Raw genomic sequence first — 7,918 nt, forward strand, 5'->3', positions numbered from 1 at the left:
CTGCACTCTGCTTGGCTGAAATAGAATTCTCGTTTCCCTGCATCATTATCCACACTTGGCTCTACGAAAGAATTTTAAAACCAGTCATTTACTCACCCCTTCCAGAGTAGTTACTATGGTACCCTCTGGTCAGGGGAGCTGGGTGTTCACAAGAGGGTCTTTGGGGGCCAGCGGGCTCACACTGTGCTTGGAGGGAGAAGGGGGTCACACCGTCAAGGGTGGGCCTGATTAAAGGGGCAGATGGAAGGGGCTGTCGGAGTAAGGAAGCTGCCACCTACGGGGAGAGACCCCAGGGGCCTGGCGAGGGCAGACCTCACAGCAAGGCGGAGGAGGTGACAGCATGGGGAACCTGGCCCTCCTCCTAAAAAAGGAGATGAGCTGAATGTCACCAGCTCCAAAGGAGAACGAGACTTACAACTACATGACTCGGTTTGTTTGGATGCTGCCTTCTTTCTTTTTTAAGTAGTTCAAACCAGGACACTCACTGTCAACAAAATCGTATGAGTTATTATTATCCTAATTTTGGACTTGAAAAGACACGGTCAATTTGTGCTCAGAAATTAGAGCCCAGCAGCTGAGAATTCCTTCTACATACATTGGGAAGTGGCTGACGCCCTCAGTTCTAAGTCCCAGAAAGAGGTCAGGACAGTGGGGACAGGTGTGCGGGGCCTCCGGAAATCAGCAGCCACGGGAGAGGTAGAAAGAGATGGCTGCCTTCAAGGGTAACGGGCCAAACCCAGGAGGCTCTATTTTCTAAATTTCCAACTCAGTCAAGGACAGTCAGGGAAAACATACTGGACTTCTATGTCCTCATTTATGTCTAGATTCATTTGATAGCTCACACTTATGATTTTTTATGATATCTGGTACTTTGCTTTTTGAGCATCAGTTTTTGTCTGTTGAGTTATTTTGAACAGATATCTTTCTATGGCATAGGATGTACTTTCCTTACCAGGGTATGCAACCACAGACACAAAGTAAGCAGCTGTGACCAGGTCCTTGAGGCAAGGCTTAGAGGATATCATGGGACACTGGTACGCCAGGGCTCAACCCAGACCAGGGATATGGACTGGTCCTACAAGCCAGAGCAGGCAAAGTATCATCCATCTAGGGAGTCAAGCAATGTCTGCAGATTGGAGGGGCTCAAGGGACCGTGTTAGTTGTCAGAGAACCCTCCACCGGCTGCCTACACTGAGGATCCTGAGGGAGCTGTGCCCATGACCCCCTGGGGCCCTTGGCCCTGCGTGAGGACAGACCTCATGGAGCAGGCAGGACTCTTTCCCAGATGGGCAGGCCCAGCTGGCCTAGGTTAAAGCCAGGCTAAGGGCTTCCTAGTCCCACATCTTGGCCCTCTAGATTTTATTACTTTTATAGCAAAAAAGGTCATATTACTCCAAAGAAAAGTTTATCTACAGAAAATGTTCTCTTCCCTAAGGCCCAGAGCAGAGGCAGCCCGAGCAACCCACCAGCATCGAGAAGCTGGAGGCCAGTGGCTGCCCCAGGCCCATCTACTCCACCAGCCTCCAAGTCCACCATGGGAACTCCCAGAGGGAGAAAACGCAGAGAGAAGATGACCCAAAGTCAAGCCAAAAAGGCAGGGACAAAAGAGGCCAGAGCTTCTAACCTCTTGGCTCTTCACCCCATGAGTCTCATGCTGATCATGGTGACCTGAGAAAGTCACTGATCTGACCCATCTTGGTCCATCTTGTCCTCAGAGACAGAATGGAGAGAGAACCTTGAAGTGCTGCAGCCGGAGGGGACAGGAGCAGCAGGGCTCAACCTCAGACAGTCACATGTGCACTTGTTCTCTCCCCGAGCCTTCATGCCTGCTCTGTTTCCTAAGAACATTCAAATCCGGAGTCTTCACAGCCACCCGTGTAGGATATGTGTCATCATTTTCATTTAATAGATGGAGAGACTAAGACTGAAAAGATTAAGAAGTTTGCCCCAGGTCAGATGGTGTAGAATGTCCGATCCAAAGCCTGTGTTCTCCCTTCTCCACATGTTCTGAGGGTGTACGAGCAGAGAAGAGCCAGAACTTTTTTTTTTTGGAGACAAAGTCTCCCTCTGTCACCCTGGCTAGAGTGCAGTGGCATCTTCCAAGCTCACTGCAACCTCAAACTCCTGGGCTCAAGTGATGCTCCTGCCTCAGCCTCCCAAATACTGGCACCCGCCTAATTTTTCTATTTTTAGTAGAGGTGAGGTCTTGCTCTTGCTCAGGCTGGTCTTGAACTCCTGAGCTCCAGAGATCCTCGTGCCTCAGCCTCGCAGAGTGCTAGGATTACAGGCGTGGGCCACCGTACACGGCCCCCAGAACCAGTACTTTTAAGACGCATTTCCTACCTAAGCCAAAAATAGCCTCAGCCTTTCTTTGTCACCCAAGAACATCACTACAAATGCCCTCCATTGAAATGTGTGTTTCATTTCAGCCACACTCCTTGAAGTATGTAGGACTGTCCGCCCCTGGACCAAATGTCCCCAAACAGTTGTGCATTTACTGGTAGTTTTCCGTCCAGTACAGCTTGCTATAGTCTGTATTTCTCAGCAGCTTCCAGTTTTTTCAGTATTTACAGGCATGGCTGCTGTTAGCAGGCCTGAAAATAACTCTGCCTTTCCTATGAGAAGTTCGTGAAAACCTTTAACTGCTCAAAGACCTCTTCTCTGACTTTAGCGTTCACAACTATCCTCTGAAGTCACCAAACATCCAATTTCAGCATCACAGAGGTACTTTCTCTCAACAGCTTACTGATCAAATTGGGCTTACATATTAAAGTGTATATTATTTAAACTCTGAATTTTAGGTTTGCAGAAAAGTTGCAAAGAGAGTGTAGAGAGGTCCCCTATAGTCTTCCTCTAGCTTCTCCTAGTGTTAACTTCTTACGTAACCACAGTAGGTACATTTGCCCAAACTAAGAGCTCAACATTGGTTGTATATGTACTTTTAATATGCTACAGGACATGGACACTACATTATGTAATAGCTATTTTCTGATTTTCTAGGTGATCTCATTTGCATGTAATAGTCTAGAAGCCAATTTCCTCCTGATGTCTTAGATTATGAAGCTCTTTGTGAAAAAGTATTCTACTTCCTCCTTCCTCAATAAGAGGTTTACAGCTATGGTAAATCCAGATGTTTGGTCTTTTTCTTCTTTATTTTAGGGCTGAATTAAGAGAAAGAATGAAATGTACTTACAACAAAATAACAGCAAAGTATGTATATAATTTCACCATCACTGGTTTGATTTGTATATTCAGTTTTCAGGCTTATACCCATGGGTAAATTCTATCTACTTAATAATGGAAGAATAAATATATTAGTTGCTGCTGCATTAATTTCATTTGACTTAGTGGATAAAATCCAAATTGCAATTTCTTTCTTCCTTAGATTTCAGGAAAGTGGAACACAGCCTTTGGGAAGTGTGGTTATTTCTAAGGAAAACCATTAGCGCAGGAGGACTATATTATCAGTTCTCTATTTAGCCCATGTTTAACTGCCAGATAATACAAATGAAACAAGGTGGAGAACGGAAGGAGTGAAGGGAAGAGAGAAGAAAATATTTTCATGAAAAGACACAGAGGAAACTTAAATGCGTATTACTACGTGAAAGAAGCCCATGTGGAAAGACTCCACACTGGGTGATTCCAACTATGAGACATTCTGGTAAAGACCAAACTATGGAGACAGTGGAAAGGTCAGTGTTTGCTAAAGGTTAGGGGGATGCCTGGGCACAGCACAGAGATTTTTAGGGCAATGACACTGCTCTGTGTGATATTATAATGGTGGATATGTGTCATTGTACATTTGTCCAAACCCACAGAATGTTCATCAAGAGTAAGCCCTAACGTAAACTACGAACTGCGAGTGATAATGGCGCTGTCAGTGCAGGTTCACTGATTGTAACTAATGTGCCCGTCCAGTGGCGGGTGTTGATAATGGGGAGGCTGAGCCTGTGTCGGGGCAGGGGGTATGTGGGATATTTCTGTTTCTTCTGCTCAGTTTTCCTGTGAACCTAAAACTGGTCTAAAATATAAAGTTTAATAATTTTCTGTAAAAAAATATTTTAAAGTTGAGTCAGAAAAGAAATCAGTTAAATGAACTTGTGAGAAATCCAGGTGACAGAAAACAAGGTAAAAGGGAAACCAGGAGACTTTAGTATGTTGGGTTAGGACTCCTGGAAACAAATTCTGGAAGAGATTTTGGGAGGCCCCGGACACAGCACCTTCAGGGAAATAAAGAGCAGGGTGGGGCACAGAGAGGAAGTGAATTGTGACGCTGTCGCAGCGGAGCCTCAGGCCATATAGTGGGCAGCTCTGCAGCTGGGATGGTCCTTTACAGTGTTCCCAAATTGAGATGGGGCCGGACTCTGTAACCCCACACTGACCAACCCTTGGATGCAGGCTGTCTGTGGGAGCGGGGCATGAGTTTGGTCTGGTCAGCTTCTGCCATCTGAGGGCAACTCCCAGAGACAGGCTGAGCCCTGAGCTGCCAGCTACCAACGCTCCTGGCAGCTGGAGCCATGAGGTCCTTGGTCCTGTGGGAGAAATCTGGGCAGCACATCAGAGCATCAGTTATATGTGGTATCCTCAAATCCAAGGGAAGACAATGTTTCAAGAGCAGTGGCCAACTGTATGGAATATTTCTGAAAGGTGGGGTTAGAGGAGGATACAGGTGTGGCAGATGGAGGACATCGGTGATCCCAACCAGAGCAATTTCAGTGGAGCTGGGAGGACACAAATCCAACTGAAGAGAGCCAGAAGACAGTGGAAGATGAGAAATGGAGACAGCAATACCGACAATTGTTTGGAGATTTTTATCAGTCAAGAGGAGCAGAGAGATTGGATGTTAAATGGAGAGAGACGTGGAGTGAAGAGAGGTTTGTTATTTATTCTAAGTTGGAAGATAATAGAGCGTGTTTGCTGACAAACAAAATGACATGAATGATGGGGGAGACTGAGATGCAGGGGAGGGAGGGGGTCGGTGGAGGAGCCATGTCCTTGAGCTGAGAAGGACTAGGGTGCAGGGCACAACTGGAGGGGCTGGCCTTGGATAAGGGCAGGGGTAAACCATCCAGAACAGTGACAGTGTAGGCCTCCAGGGAGGTGACTTTACCTCCCTGCCCGTATTTGACAGAAGAGGAGAGATATACCAATCCCAAATGGGGCCGTCAGATTGTCTGTCCCTGGAATTGCAGCAGGGATTAAGAAACAGAGTTCAGTCTAGGAATGCCTGTTGAATGGCGATTTGAACCTAGGCACTAAGGAGTGGCTACTTTCCACCCACCATGTATTGAGGGAAGTGGAGAGAGCATGAAGCAGTTGTGTGCAGAGACAGGAAACACGACAGCCGGGCGCGGTGGCTCACGCCTGTAATCCTAGCCCTCTGGGAGGCCGAGGCGGGTGGATCGCTCGAGGTCAGGAGTTCGAGATCAGCCTGAGCAAGAGTAAGACCCCGTCTCTACCAAAAAATAGAAAGAAATGATTTGGACAGCTAAAAATCTATATAGAAAAAATTAGCCGGGCATGGTGGCGCATGTCTGTAGTCCCAGCTACTCGGGAGGCTGAGGCAGGAGGATCGCTTAAGCCCAGGAGTTTGAGGTTGCTGTGAGCTAGGCTGACGCCACGGCACTCACTCTAGCCCGGGCTCTGTCTCAGAAAAAAAAAAGAAAGACGACAGCCTTCTGGTGACTTTGCAAGTCCAGCCCCTCCTTGAGGCCTGCCTGTAGACCTCTTATATGCCACTAAATATCCCTTTGTCTTTACTACAAACGTCCCCTTCTTGCTAAATTTAGCTCTACTGAGATACGGATTTTTGCAAGGAGAATCTTATCTATGATATGGAGCATTGCCTGATTGACATGCAATTAGCCTCTGGCCAGACACCCAGAAGACACGTTGCTAGGGGCTGGCTTCAGCAGAGAGAGCGGCGCTGCCACGCGGCTCAGGCCCTTTGCTAGAACTGTACCATGGATTTTGTGCATGTTCCTTCTAGTGCCATTCCACTAGTAAAAAGACTGAATGCAAGAACATGTAAAGCCTAGGGAACAATTAAGATATATACAATCTATTCTTCAATGAATAGTATCTAGTCACTCACATGAATTCTTTGAGGACTAGATAGAAACATAAAGCAAAACAAGATGTTGATTTTGATGCCCATTTTTATAGCGTTGCAAAAAAATATATATATTTGGGAAAAAGGTGGGGAAAATACACCAAAGTGGTAGTAGCAGTCACTTGTTAGGTTAAGGGGAACATGTGTGTTTCCCCCTAATTTTCTCTATTTTAATATAAACTGTGGCTATATGATGTAGACAATTTAAAATAAGTCTTCTTCCTAATGCTCAGACCTGGGAGTTGGGGTGGTTTCCAGGAGGCCCCCAAGTCATCACAGATCATATGGCTCTAAGGAAGGAAAGAGTCACTCAAGAAGTGGGGCCAGAAAAGGCCATCAGAGGAAGGAGTTGTTTGAATCGAAGAGGACACCAACCTCCTGGCCGGGGACACGAATTACAGTCCCTCAGTATAGCCCAAGACGAGAACTGGGTGGCCACTTGAGCACAGTCAGATCTCTCAGCCTGTTCCCATCGTAGGATACTGCCCTGAAATACCTGTGAACCCAAAGAAAAGGCTGGCTGCATCCTCCAGACGGGCACATGTGCCTGGTTCCTCTGACAGGCACTGCCCCTCCCTGGCCCCCTCTCACGCCTGTTCTCTGGGCCTCCCTCAGCATCAGCTCCTGAAAGCTCCAGGGGTTTTATTAGGAACCACACTGAGCACTGACCCTGAACTTCATCCTTGCTAAATTCTCCCAAATTAATTTAATGAGAAGTCCCTCTGCCCCCCAGGGAGGTCAGTTTAAAGGCTGTCCTGAGACTGTCCTTTCACAGGGAGGTGCAACAGGGCATTAAGTGGCTTGCTCAGATACCCGCTGGCACAACTGGAGCAGGAACTTTGTGTTCCTGGGCCTCAGAACTTTTCTTAGCTCACTGAGCCTGGCCAATGTTTGCAGGGTGGGGGGAGGATTTGTCACCCAAGCTCTTCCCTGAGAGAGCAGTCGTGCTTCCCTGCACCTGCCTGCTCCCAGAGCTTCCTGGTGTTACAAATCGATGGAGCCCTGCACACTCCCCCCGCTGAAACAGAGGCCAAGGAAGAATGGACTGCTCTGGGGTTCAGGTTCATCAAACTAATCAGACACCTAGTCCAGAGGCTAAAATAGAAATTAACCATTGGCTTTGATTTTGTGGATAGTAATTAGCTAAGGCAGATAGAAGCATATTAGCAGCAAGTTCTTCCTAGTGAGCAAAGGAATGTGAGAATAATGTGAGTGGAGAACCCCACCTACAGAGGACTGGAGCTAGTTATGGAAATTACTCATTTTGTATTTAGTGAGTGCTACTACACACAGGTCCCATGCTAGGTGGTGAGCAAAGCCAAGGCGGTCAGATGTCCCATGTGTCAGATACCCACTGTCGGGGACCAGGGATGCTGGTCAGGTAGGTTGATGCTTTGGTGAGGGTTTGGACTAGTCTGTGTGGTTTCCTGGCAAGTCCAGATAAAGGCAAAAGGCAGGTACAGAAATCACATCCATGGATGGGTGCCCGGGGTCACACCTGGTGGGTACCTGCAGAGAAGCCAAAGGAGTTAGCTGGGCCGCACTGCCTCTTACCTACCCTGCAGGTCTCTGCTTGAGCCCCATTTCCTCCCAGAAACCACCCTTGACTCTCAGGACTGTGTTAAGCTCCCCTGTTATATGCTCAGGTGGTAATTGCACCATTTGTAAGTGTGATTGCTTGCTTAATGGTCTGTTTCCGTGAAAATAGGGATGCGAGAGGGGGTTCTCTTTATGTTCACCATTGTGTCCTCTGCCAGGCACTGAGTAGCAGGCTCTCTATAAACATTTAGTTAGCTAATACCCTTC

This window comes from Lemur catta, chromosome 9, assembly GCF_020740605.2.
Source record: "Lemur catta isolate mLemCat1 chromosome 9, mLemCat1.pri, whole genome shotgun sequence".
In the NCBI taxonomy this organism is placed as follows: domain Eukaryota; kingdom Metazoa; phylum Chordata; class Mammalia; order Primates; family Lemuridae; genus Lemur; species Lemur catta.